Source organism: Mesocricetus auratus, unplaced genomic scaffold, assembly GCF_017639785.1.
Source record: "Mesocricetus auratus isolate SY011 unplaced genomic scaffold, BCM_Maur_2.0 Super-Scaffold_100007, whole genome shotgun sequence".
Lineage (NCBI taxonomy): Eukaryota > Metazoa > Chordata > Mammalia > Rodentia > Cricetidae > Mesocricetus > Mesocricetus auratus.
In genome coordinates, this window is record NW_024429191.1 from 19,936,507 (window position 1) to 19,950,644 (window position 14,138).

General features: G+C 36.0%; 1 long non-coding RNA gene across 2 annotated transcripts; it reads left to right on the forward strand.

The window, feature by feature from the left end:
- The first annotated feature begins 1,992 nt into the window (after positions 1-1,992).
- On the forward strand, positions 1,993-10,272 carry LOC121141124. Of its 2 annotated transcripts, XR_005878032.1 has the most exons (4): positions 1,993-2,074; positions 2,192-2,243; positions 7,609-7,727; positions 10,094-10,272. It is a non-coding gene; the product is annotated as an uncharacterized LOC121141124 (long non-coding RNA). The 2 variants fall into 2 exon arrangements; XR_005878033.1 differs by lacking the exons at positions 1,993-2,074; positions 2,192-2,243 and adding an exon at positions 4,243-4,404.
- Positions 10,273-14,138: the final 3,866 nt, after the last annotated feature.

Genomic DNA, 14,138 nt, shown 5'->3' on the forward strand with positions numbered 1-14,138 from the left:
TTTCATACATTTATATTACATTCTAATTTATAGGATGAAGCAGGAAATCTAATGCTGGTATTATCTAAAACTCAGAGGAAGACCACAAAGTCAGTTTATATTATTTTTGATTTTTCAGAAGTAGTTTTGAATTCCAGTACTTTTGTTGATACTGAGTTATCCTACAATATTTTTGCCTGCCCTGATGGCTCTCCTCTGCATTTTTGTGACATCAGTTGCAGAAGGAGAGGGGACACGTTTTTTGAAGCTAAGTTCACATTTAAGAATAGTTAAATTCTACTAACATAGAATTTCAACTAGAAAAGGATCCATAATCACAAATTACCTCCCTGAGTTAAGTGGAAAATTCTTAAATATTTAATTTTGAACACTTTGTAAATTGTCTGAGAGTTACAACTTGTGGTAGGTTATAATATCTAACTGAAAACTCCTTATAGTCAAAATTACTCTTGAAACTTGACTAAAGATTTTATAAAATGTACATGAGTTGGTATATCTCAACCTCAATGGTAACTTTAATCTCTGCAATACTTAAAAAGCTCCAAAACAAGGTAAGTTTAACTATGTGAAAATAGTCAATGGTTAAACGTTTAAATATCCCTAATTTTTAAAACTGCTTGCCTGTAATCCTAGCAGGTGAGAGTTTGAATCAATAGAGTCATGAATTTGAGGCCAGCCACAGTTATATTCTGAGATTCTTTCAAGAAATAGACAAAACAAATGTTTATTGATAAAGCCCATGCACAGGAAAAATAAATAAGTAAGAACTGGAATACTGAGCTGGAGAGATGTTTCAGCAGTTAAACTTTCTCTTTCTCCACAGGTCTGAGTACAGTTCTCAGAGCCCTCGTCCAGATGTGAGGTGTTCATCACTGTTTCTCATTCAATTCCAATGGGATCTGACATCCCTTGCCTCCATCTGTGGACAAGTGTGTGCATACCCACACAGAGACACACATGTGAAACTAAACTTTAACCAAATAGACCCCAAGCTCAGTCCCCCAAATTCCTAAAGACAAATGACAGAGGTGATTGAGAATTCTACTTAAAACAAATTTGTTACATTGATGTGAATCTTTCATAACTCCCTTTAAGTTCTTACTGAATGTGATGATATATTGTTTATGAACTAATAAATCTTTTCTGGAGATCAGAATGCAAAGCTAGACACTGCATAGAGGCCATGCAATGGTGGCACACACCTTTAATCCCAGGACTCAGGAAACAGAGACAGATGGATCTCTATGAATAGGCCACCTAGGGCTACATGAAAGTGAATCAGTCTAAAACAGAAACAGAATTCATGCCTATAATCCCAGCACTAGAGAGGTATATAAGACACGAGCAGGGTCTCATAGCTGGCATTCAGTCTTGGACAATTAGTCTCCAGTCATGTACCTTGAGGCAATTAGTCTCCAGCCATGTTGAGGACAGGGTTGCCCCAGCTTTGGTAGAGATAGGAGTTCTCTCATGACTTGGCTGTTTTGCTTCTCTGATCTTCAGTTATAACCCAATATCTGTCTCAGAGTTTATATTATATGCACTACAATTAAATATTTCATACTTTTAGTACCTAGTATAAACAAATAAGCTGCCTAAATACTTTAACTAAAAGAGGCATAAAGCAATTCTATAGTGGGTACAAATTTAAAATCCAAATATCTGTTTTGAATGCTCTTTATAAAATACAAGTATGAATTTCTCATTGCTAGCACAAATTTTTCTTCATTCCTTTTATCTAGTGTGGTTTAACTAAATTGACAAAGTCATCACAGTTGTGAACTTCCGGCATAGATTCTATTCGGAATGCCCTCTTTGCTTTCTGTTTCTCTTCAAGTCCACATTATAGTTCAACATAATTTTCCTACTATGTGACACTGATTTTTTCGTCCTCCTTAATATTTTCTGTCTCCTGTATTTTTACATACCAAATAGTATTGCCACTCTTTCTTTCTTTCTTTCTTTTTTTTTTTTTTTTGTTCTCTGCCAGAGGTCCTACTTTTCCCAAACTGGTAGCGGTTACCTACAAGACTAAAGACATCCTCCCAAGATTTAACCTTTGTCATGCATGTAGGTGAGTTTTCTCCTTTCCCTAACCTATGTTTTCTTTTAAGTTCTACAAAAATTCTACAAAAAGGCTAAAAATGGCTACTTTTTCATAACTTATCCCCAAACACTTTTGTACTTTTAGATATTCTCATTGAAACTGGAAAGATAAAGAAGGAAAGGAAGAGGAGGAGGAGGTAAATGAAGAGAGGAGGGTCAGAAGGGAGGGAAGAGAAAAAGAAGGAAACCAAAAACCTTCCTTCTGGGAATGTTGATATTTAGGTGGCCAGATGATACCTCTTTTGCCAGCTTACTCTCCTTCCTCCATTTCTTTAGTCTTCATTCCTCCCATCATTTATTGAGCCCCTATACAATTTGTTGAACATCTTAATCACTTTCTTCAAATGGCTGACAGTAAATCTGTACTGTTATTATCCATCTCTGCCCCCAGTTCAAAGTGTTGAAAATAAGATTTAAGAAAAAAAGATCTTACCACAGCATTGTTAACTTTTCTTTTTGCTCTACCTGCTACATTTTAGTTTGTTTCACTAAGTAAAGTGATGGTTTTCCTGCATTGCATAATTTTTTTTCTACAGATAACAAACTAGTGAGGCAGTCATTATAAGCAACTGAATGTCTATTGGTTTGCTTAGACTATCTTATGTGATTGTTAAATTTGAATGTGTCTCCTTTGGAAAGAGTTTTAATATTTCTTGAGAATCAACCGCTTAATTTATACAAAGCTATAGAAAGGCCCCTCAGCTTACATATATGTGTTTCTCAATCTTGGACCTGCTGGGAATGCTGATGACAAAAAGGAAGCCACATAACAAAAGGAAACCCAAAACCAAAACCTGTGGGCTTTTGTTTTCCCTCTTCTGTTTCCAATGCCCAAATCATTTCCCCAAAGTCACATTCTGTAGAGGATGTGCAATTGTGAGCTGGCATACTTGAATTGGGAGCACCATTTTCATAATCACTCTATCATGCTGAAACACTGCCCTCTGCTCAGCTGTTACCCCTTGTCTCTGGCAGCTTAAGGAGTGCCAGGAGACCTGACTGCACACTGAGGGAGCTTCTTTGCCAGCATCACTTGCAGCTGTGGCAATATTCAGGCCTCTTCATTTAACTCCAAGGCACATAGTTCAGTCCGTACGGGACACAGTTACAGCTAATTGTTGGTGTAATCATCACTTTGGACTTCTACATGATATCATTTTCATCAAAATGTTTTCCAACTCTGAGCTGTTATAATTAGATGTGTGTATCAAGTCTCTTACAATAAAATCAGCTGAAACTTTAAAAGCTCAAAGTTTAGATTTTCCCCTAACCTAACAATGAGGTCTGTTCTATACTCATATGAGGATTGTAGAAATTTCTGTCAAAACTCCATAAAAGGAATAGAGATGTATCAAAATAATTTAGAAATTATTTTTGTCGTGCTTTAATTTGCATTTTCAGCTTTGTGAATGTACTTTTGAAAGGATTTTGCTAGACCCAGCAAGATGGCCAGTAGGTAAAGGCAGTTTGGAGCACAGCATGGTGATATGAGTTCAACTCTAAGAACCTATATGAGAGTGTAAAGAGAAAACCAACTCAACAAATTGTCCCCTGACTTTTAGAATTTTACATGCTCACTCAAGCACATCCCGCACACACACACACACACACACACACACACACACACACACACACACACACTAATATTTAAAGGTGATTTTACTAGAATGAAAAAATATATTTGGAAAACAATGTTTAAAGAGAAAAATGCTAGACTCTCTAAGCAGTTGGTAGATATTATGACACATGTTATAAATATTGATCTGATTTCAGCTACCTTACCCCAAAATTACGTTCAGTCCCAAGATTCCCCATTGTGTTAACAGTTCTTGCTTTGGTTAAAATTTCCAAGTCAATGAAGGCATTGTGGCATAAGCCTATAAATACCAGTTCCTCTGGAGGCTGAATGACATAGATCACAATTATGAGACCTTCCTGGGCTACTGAGGAGTTCTAGGGTAGCCTTGGCAACTTTGTGAGACTTTGTTTCAAAATAAAAAGTAGAATAGAATTTTTCAAAAGAGGACAGGGAGTATAACACAGAGTAGTAGACCACAAGACCCCAAATGACAATACTTACTAATTATTTAACTAATTTTTAAAATTACAATTGCAAAAGTCTCCTGTAAGATTTAAGATCGTCTCTTATAGGTTGGAGATTCTCTGACAGTCAAAAACAAGGTAACATTGCATATTCCCATGGTAAACTACACCAAGAAAATGTCCCCATTTCAAAATGAAGAATGGGAACATGGAAAAGAGTAGGGCCCACAAAGACTGAAACTCAGCAAAACAAATGTAAGTGATAGACACCCATCTAGCATCTGCGACATCCTGTTACATGGTATAAACTCTACAATGGATGAACAGACCATCTCTGTATTGTCAGGTGCTGTCCACCTAGTGTTTCCCTTATGCCTGTTCTGCTTACAATCTGCAGCTTTTCTCAGAACGCGTCACACATTTCTGATACCTTTACCTTTTTGAAGTGTGTATTACGTCTTTAGTTTCAATTTGACAGGCTCAAGTTTCCCTTTCAGAGGCATCCAGGTAAGGGCTCTGGCACTACACCTCATTTCCCAGTGTCCTTGCCTTTGGTATCTCCATGGACACATTTGTGATCCCACAAGATTTGCACTCTGTAGCCCTGAAGACCAGCTCCAGGTGAAGAACTTCGAGGTCTTTCACCAACTCTCGAGTAAAGACTGTGGTGGACTGGGTTGCTGAGCATAGAGAAATACTTTCTAAGAACGTTTACAAACAAAATGCCCCATAGCTCTCCGCTCAATTGCTAACATCTTAAGTTTAACGAATTCCTTAAATGTCTTCAAAACACCTTTTATACTATCCTTATGCAAATTAATTGTCTGTATTTTACTGGCCGTCCTTTCTTTAACAATTATACCTTCCTTGTCTGCAAGTTTGAGCATGTGATATCTCTGAATACACTACAAAAGCCTAAAAACAGTTTCTGCTCCGCTTTTGCTCAAATTCTATGAATTTGGCTAAAAGCAGACAGAGATAACCATGCAAAATCCAAATGTTCTGCTGCCAGTCAGCTGGTTCTGTTTTTTCTTGGACCATAAAGAGCCTATGGACCATAGTATTTAGGGGTGGAGAGGCAAAGCTATTTTTCTTATAGCTATAAAAAAGAAAAGGAGATAGAAAGTGGGATTCTGGGAAGAAAACAGAGTCCTGAGTGACTTACGTTTTCTAGCAAAGACCAACTTTATATATAGTATTTAGAAGCTCCCAAGATAGTACCAACAAGTGAGGACCAAGATTTTAATTTGTGACGATATATAAAACTTGTTTCTGACCCACATCTAAAGGATCTGTGTTACAGTTTGTCCTTTCAAATACCCATGTGAAGGTTCAATAACCTCTGCCTGAATCTCAGCTTCCAGGATTCCTCTGTTTTCTGGAGTCAACACCTCTTCATCCCATTTCCTGTTTATTCTTTATCTGATTATGCAACAGTCAGGCAGATGTCTTGAGTAAATTGATCTCCACTTCCACTCTTAGTCCAGGCTTCTGATTTCTCTTTGCATTCTACAAAGTCTATAAAATGTTCCTTCACATCTTTCAAAAGTGCATCTACAGTGGTCCTGATAACAGTATTAGCAACAGCAGGGAATATGTTCTGTAACTAGAAATTCAGTTCTTGATCATCATATTATACCTACTAAGTCAGAAACTCCAGGGGATAAAGACCAGTCATTGTTCCTTAAGACACCTCGAGATAATACTGTTGCAGACCGAAGTTTTTCAGACCACTGATACAAAGTTAACATTGAAAAACAGATCACAATTTACAAATTGTTTAATCAATTTATTTAGTGATATCAACAGACTCCATGATCATACCAGGAAGAAAAACTCAATATTTACCCCTCCTTCTCACCAATTAAACAGTATTCTTTCTTACCTCCTGTATGGGACTTCGGAAGGCTAATGCAGCTAGTCTAAGTTTAAGCAAGCAGCAAACGACAGACATCAATTCTTCTTTCCCCAGATCCAAAGAGGCCAATTGCTTGATTGCTTACTGGTGTGTATATTCTGTATCATGTAGCCCAGACTGTCCTCAAACTCTCACTATGGAGCCAAGGGTGACCTTCAACTTCTGAATGTCCTGTATATGCCTCCTGGTGCTGGGCTTATAGGTTAGCACCACCAAATGCTAACTATCACATTTAGGGGGGTTGTTCAGACTTGGCAACTGAACTTTAAACCCAGAACTATTTGTGACTTTATATGTCATGATATTAGGCATTTCACTTAATTTCCCTTCACCTAAAATCTTACTCTTATGGATAATACAGACATTACAATAATACAATATTGCATAATTACTGTTGAGTTACCATTAACATGAAGTTCTCAGCACAAAGGTCAGAATGTAGTGAGTAGGAAATCAGTGTTACTCATACATCCATTATGGGCATCACATAGGCTTCACTACTTTTAGAGAACACACATTTCCTCTGAGCAGCATAAAACCATGTATTGACCTCAGTACCATGCTGCAAAGGGAGCAGTATCACACTGGCAAAACCAAATAGAAAGATTGGAATCAAACAAAAACCCTTGATGATTAACCAAAAAGACTCATCATTAACGGATATGTGCCAGTGCAACATCCAACTTCTAAATATTGCCTCCTGGAAAGAGCTGAAAACACAGAATTTGTATAATAAACGGAAGATATAGGTAAAGCTCCAACCCCCTCGGTGGCCACTCAGTATATGGAAGAGTATATGAATGGTTGAAACTGCTTAGGAGAATTCCTGAAGTGTGTGTTTTTTTTTATGCCTACCAATATTTAAGCACAGGCTAGGAATTGCATGCTGGGGTTGTTAGTTTCTGTAACTACCCATCCAGTAGTAGCAGAAGAGAAAACATCTTAAATGAAAGGTTTGACTTTTGTGATTGATTTGAGTGATTTCCAACACTTATTATTTCTTATCTTAGTGATACACAAACAATAAAGGCATCACATTCTCTCTTATTCACTAATGCTACCAGACTGAATTGCTAAAAATATTATTATAAATTCCTCTCTTCCTGATCAGAGTGTAGTTTTATGAATGTTCATTAACTTCAGAGATCTACTAAAACTATAGGCATTTAGCTTATTTTGCTATGCATTTATCTCCCCATTTATTTCTTTCTGTACTCTGTAGCAAGGAAAGAAAATTTTAATTTTCAGAGACAGAGTTCTTATTTATTTGTTGTTATATTATTGAATCCCATGTAAAACAGAATAATTTTAAGACAGAAAGTGAACAGAGCCTAGATGTAGAACACAAGATTAAAAAAAACAAAATATTGTGGGATAACTTCTCACTATAGATGTAGCTGCCTAGAAACAAGAATATTCACATCAAAATGAAACTTACTTAAAAGAATGCTTAGTGGGAAAGCACTGGGAGGAGAGAGAATCACCAATGAGATGAACTCTCTTCAACACTGATTTTATGGATTATGCTTGTTCTTCTCTAGATGAATCCATGACAATAATTTCACATTTTCTCATGCTCATCAAGATTAGTGACCATACAGCACAACCACAAGTACAATCCTTATGTAATGAATGCTTTGTATAACTATGAAATTATCAGGTAAGAGCAAATTTTGAAATGATTAATTCTATTATACTTCCTCATATTTTTCTATTCTTATTTAATCTTTGTATCAATAACAGATTGGTGATATTTTACTTCTCTTTTAGTTCTTAATGTATTCTTTTTTGTTTGTATATTTTTATTTGGGTGGTTGCTATTTACTGTTGTTGGTGTACAGGCTTTGTAAATAATGCTGGTGTCTTTATCATGGTTTTGAAGTGACAGGAGATTTGGGGAAACTTTGATAATCTAAACACATTTTGACTGATGGGAGCTGAAGTGTATGATTTGCTTTGATGATGAATGACCAATGCTGAATGATGCAGAACAATTCAGTTCCATGAACCATTCTCACTGTGCAAAACTGGGCAGAAACCCACGGAGATACAATGGATTGATTTTCTAATCTGTCATTATTGAAGTCATGATTTCAAATCTTGATGTCCTAGAGTGGGTAAACTGAGGTAATAACAAGTATTTGGACATAGAAGGTCATATATTATAGCAGTGTGGGAAAGGTGAATATCAGTAAATATGCTTTTGAGGAACTTCTTATGTTTGGAGAACAGAAGCTTTTCCCTTCATGATTTCTCAGCACACAAACCACTAGTCCTACTCTAATCAATATTCTGTTGCTCTATAGATCATCTTATGGTAAAGAACTTCTCAGGGAAGTAAAAGACAAATAGGAAAAAATGCAAATGTCTAATTTTCCAAATACTCATTATAAAAAGTTCTAATACAAAATATCTATGCAGTATACATTTCAAATAAAATACACAAAACATTTCCTGCACAATGTAAGTATTTTTGTGACTTAATATTTTCAATGATTTGTCAGTTAAAATGCATTAGATCTAGGCATCTGTTCTCACCTATGGGTAACCATTAGAATTAAAAATCTGGCAGTTTTACATGGCTACACTTGATAGATTTGCTAATGGAACTTTAAGAGGCTCTGGGTGGGGATCATTGTAGATCATGCATTTTCATTTTATAGGGTCTGATTTCATGCTTAACACCAAACCCACAAAGAAAACAGTTAAGAGGAAATCTATATATAGCATCCTTCCAGTTCTGCTAAATATAGTCTGTCCACTTACTATCCTCCACAGAACTTCATGGAAATTTATATTTCCAGAGTTTTCAAAAATTATCCAGTTATTATTGTGGAAGGTTGTCATCATTGGTATCATGCAAAGGCCATTTTGGTTCCCTGAGTAAAGTCACCATGGTGAAGGTTGTTTGTTAGACAAAATGGAAAACTCAGAATGACAGTGGAGGCTCAGCTTTCATGCTATATTCTACCAAACACAGTGGGAGCCCGGAAGTGACGGTTTGTCAAAGAAAGCTGAGTCAAAATGTGTGCCATCCCACATGTACACACCAATATTCACCATAGTGAAAGCAGAAACCTATTCCTGCCCATCCTGCCTCCTTTAAGCAGATCACAGTCTCCCAACTGTCTTCAATAATACATGAATCAGAGTGACACTGAGCGACTTCTGAGGTTGGGTCATCAAAGGAAGTATGACTTTAGCCTGTTTCCTCTTTCGAACAGAGCAATGAGCATCCAGGACCAATGTGGTTTTTATATTTGTTTACAAATGCAGGCTATGTTTTTCTTGGATATATAGCATCTTTTGTGAGGAGGAAGGTTGGGGGCGTTGATGGGAATCAATGCAGATTATTTATTTAAAAAACTAATCATTTTCAAAAACAATTTCAAGTAAAATAAATTTTTTAAAAAGTTTAAAAGTGGGTGGAACATGAAGAATTTTTATATAAATAAATTCCAAATGAATTGATTAAAGTGTGTGTGTGTGTGTGTGTGTGTGTATGTGTGCGTGTGTGAGTATTTCAGGCCACCTACCTTTTAAAGCCATTTTGAACTCTAAGTACAGTGATTAGTTTCATGGATCTTTTAGATATAGGTGAGTACTTAAGATCAACATTTTTATTCTAATCCAGGAAAAAAAATAGAATTTCAATTCCTATTATATAATCAAGTTAGGGGATATACTTTTAGATTGGATTATGTCATTGTGACAGAGCATCACTAGTTTTTATTTAAAGAATGATTTATACATTTATTTTACTCTTTTAAATTTAGAATTATTTAAATACGCTTTCTCCTCTCTTTCATCAAACCAGATTAAACTGGTTGCTAATCTAATTTTTGTTTGAGATGATCCAGAGCCATCCAAATCCATTCCCTGGTTAAATGACATGCAAATCAGATTAATTTGCGTGTGCTACAGACTCTTAGATAAGATTGTTGCTTCTGGGGCTTTAACAGCAAAGTACCCCCCCAAGTAATGTTTACTATTTTTTTGTTCTATCCTGGCAATGTCTCTCCACAGGAATGATGTTTGGAAGATGAATATTCTGAAGCAATATCTTTGCAGGGAGTTAGGAAATGCAACAAAACCATCTTAAGAAAGCAGAAGATGCATTTAAAGGTTAAATTTTCTTTCCAGCATCACAACACTGCGGATTCAGATTAGCTATTTGGACATATATGAAAAGGGTCTTACCAAAAAGTCCATGCTTTGTTGTTTTTTATCATTTTGTTTTAATTTTTTTAGTAAATGTTCTTGCTTATAACAATTGAAATGCGGTTTTTATTTAAAGCAATAAGTGCACAAACCTAAGTCTAAATTTATATCCAGTTTTGAGATGTTTCCAACATTTATTGTTTGTATTATCCAAAATACCTCTAGATGGGCATTTTCTCAAATTATAGCACAGTTGAACATAGATGCTCAGAAAGGAAATAAGAAGGAAGACTTTGTCATGCTTCTGAATTTGCAGATAACTAAGTGTGCCTGCAACACAGCTTGCACCATAACCTTCCCTAGTTATTCTCAATGTCTAAATATCTGATTATATAGGTATATTTTTGTATATATAACGGCTGGTTTTCATTTTCACCATGGCAAAAACCAGACTAAGCTGGCTGATGGGGTTCTGGGCATGCATACAGGAGAATATGCTAATTAATTAAGATGGGAAGAGCCACTCACTCTATAGGTGGCACTCTTCCCTAGCCACAGAATCCTGATTTGTGTAAGAGTAGAAAAATCAAGAGAGCTGAGCATTAGCATGCTTGTATTAACTATCACTCTCTGCTCATGACTATGAATGTAATGTGACAAGTTTTTTCAAATTCCTGATTATACGACATCTCTACTTAAATGGACTGACTACAGCCTAGAACTATCATCTGAATAAACACATTCTCTTTTAAGTTGCATTTGTCAGGGGATTTCATCACAACAGCAGAAGAAACTAAGACAAACTATATCATACATATATACATACATGGGTACCTATAAAATAAGTATCCAAAGCAATTCTCTCATTTTCTTTTTTTCAATTGAAAATAGATTATTCTCATACAATACATCCCAACAACAATATCTTGCATTCCTCTTAGATCTCTGACATAACTCACATCTCCTCCTGATCCACTACTCCTTAGCTTCCTCTTCAGAAATGAGCAGGTCTCCAAGAGACCACAACTAAAAATGGCAAAACAAGAAACAATAAGACCTCATATTGAAGCTGTATAAAGCAACTCAATAGGAGGAAAAGAGTCTCAAGAGCAAACCAAGGAGTTGAAGACCACTCCTCTACCCCTGTTAGGAGTATTGCTTGCAAGATATGCTGGGGAAATGGTGGCAGAGAACTTTTGGCCAAGAAATGTTTGGTTTAGCTTGAGGCCCATGCCTGCATGGCCAGGAACGAGAGACTAGATATCCCAGAGATCTAGGTAGAAACAAACATGACTGGCAAAGAAATAAAAATTTCATAGCAATTCTTGAGAAGCCAGACTCTATTTGCCTGTTCATTACATCACTGGTTCTAGAGGTTCTATTATTCCATTCCAAAGATAGTTATATTACCATTTCAAAGACGAGAAAATTGAGAAGCAGAGAGGTTAAGAAAACTCCCCCATTGTAAATGGAACAGCATACACGATCTAATTCCAGAACCTTAGATTTTTAGCCACATGAAATTGTTCAAAGGCTGTCATTATAACTGCTATAATCATGACCCTCTGGATATTGTTTATGTTTGGGATGTTTTATTTGCTTCAGTGAGCAGATTATGCAGTTTAATACAATTTTATGACAGATTTGTTTTGACTCATCACAACAGCCTGAAAGAATGGACATCTGCTTGCTAATGCATTTCATAATTGCTTTTAAAAATAGGACTTGTGTATTAAAGAAAACAATAATCCAGACCCCTCAAAAATATTTTTAAGTAAAAAATGTTTCTGAAGAATAAACATGAAATGTTATATTCTAGTTCAGTTTTTTTATTAAAGTCAGAGATAGACTATTTCCTTATTGCCTAAATATAACTATAAAAGAATTAACAGGCACCTTTGATACTTGACTTATTTAGGTCTTCCCCGCATGTCCTGCATGAACACATTGCTATTAAGTTACATGGCCTGCAGAAGACCTTTTGGGATGTAATCCCTATTTAAGATCATTTGTTCAGATCACAGCTAAACACTTCCTATGGTTTTGAGTTTAAATCATTAATGTCATAGTCTGCTATACCCTTTAGTCAGAGTCATATAATCTCTGTGGTCTTTTAGCTTTAAATATAACAGGAAGCTACTTTGTCTACTGAGAAAATGCCCTCAATCTAGCAGAACTTAAATCTGATGGCATGTTACTCTCATATGAATGGGCTTCTTCCAATTTCATCCTATCTCTCATGGCATTAACTTGGATCACCCTCACAACTGCCAAGTCCTTTCAACTAGCTGTCTCGTCTTGTCTGTCAAATGCCCTCTCTTTTCCTGCACAATCCTGGCCTTAGAAGAGAGAAAACCTGTCGGAACACTTTAGCATTTTACTTTAGTATTTTATTTCCCTTCCCAGATGGCTTGAATGGATGAACTTCCTTGACTGTATTGATTTCTACTTCCATTGATTTCTCTATGACAAGTATTTATTGCCTATTTACCTCCTTAACTTGCTGCAGTTTGCTTTCCTGCCTTTCTACTTGGCGGAAACCAATCTTTGGAAAGTCACCTGAGACTTGCTAATAATTGAGTCCACCACTTTTCCTAAGGTACTTCCTCCAATATTGTTTTTTACCTTCTCTAAGACACCCAGCAGTCTCGACTAATATTTATTAAGCTTCTTATATACCGAACTGTAAGCTTTTGTTATGAGTCTTACCAAGCATTATGCTGTAAAAAGCCTGCTCAAGGTTCACTTGCAGATGGAGAGCCACTGCTCAGACAGAAGAATTCTTTCATGTGGTTTCATCTGAGTTACAGAAGCTTCTCCCTCATTCTACATGATCTAATCAATCTGTCAGTTTAGTCACCTTTAGATTGTCACTCTTTGCATTACGATGCAATTGTTTTCCTACAATTATCTTCACCAGCACAACATAGCAATATAGCATTGGTTACATCTAAATATGAAAAATCGTACTTCATCTGTGTATCACTGCAAGGTGTTCACAAACCTAAAAGAAGGTGAAATAGTCTTCATTCTTCCTGGCATTTAGAGCATGAGAAAACACTGGATTGAAAAGCAATAAATAAATTTCATTGATTGAAGAATAAATTATATGATGAGAAAAACACATGGAGATTTCAGAACGATCTAGAGCCTGATAATGGGGAAGATTGGTGTTTTTGACAGTGTATATAAATTTAGGGTTGTAAGTTTGTAACATGGTGTTCATAGGGAGCATTATCACTCCTTAAAGTAGTAAGTTTAGCTGCCCTATTTCTTCTTCACCACCAAGGAGAACTAAGCAACTCTATTATTACTATCACTAGAACTAAGTGTAAAGGGGAGAGGAAGTGTGACATTGATGAAAGGAGACATGGATGAGAATCCAATCATGAAAACAAGAGTCTGCTCACTACTATGGCAGAACTATAATATGTGATAATAAACTCTAAGGATTTATAGGGTTGACAGTGTTGTCAAATTTTAAGACTTTACCAAAGAGAAAAAAATAGGAGGAAGAAAAAAGAGAGATTAGATAATTGCAACCAGGGATCTTATTCTTTAAGCATGGCACCCTTCATCTCTTGGGTGTCATTAGAAATCTTCTTTGAGTTGAGGGTTCTTATTTCTCCTTTTATCCCATTTAAATGTCTGGGAGAGGTAGTGTCAGTTTCAAGTATGAAAGCACCATGCTTTCCAATTTACCTGTCTTATCTCCTTAATTCAGTTCCTCTTTCCCACAACTTATTGATGGTTTTTCAAAAATACAGCACACAAATTACCCTTAGCAGATTTAAAAGAAGCATCAGGTCATTCTTCACATAGGAAAAAAAACCCAATGTGACTTAGAAAGCCTTTGAGATACTGTTTATGATTTACATAAAGGGTATTCATAGTGGCCTTATTAGCAATA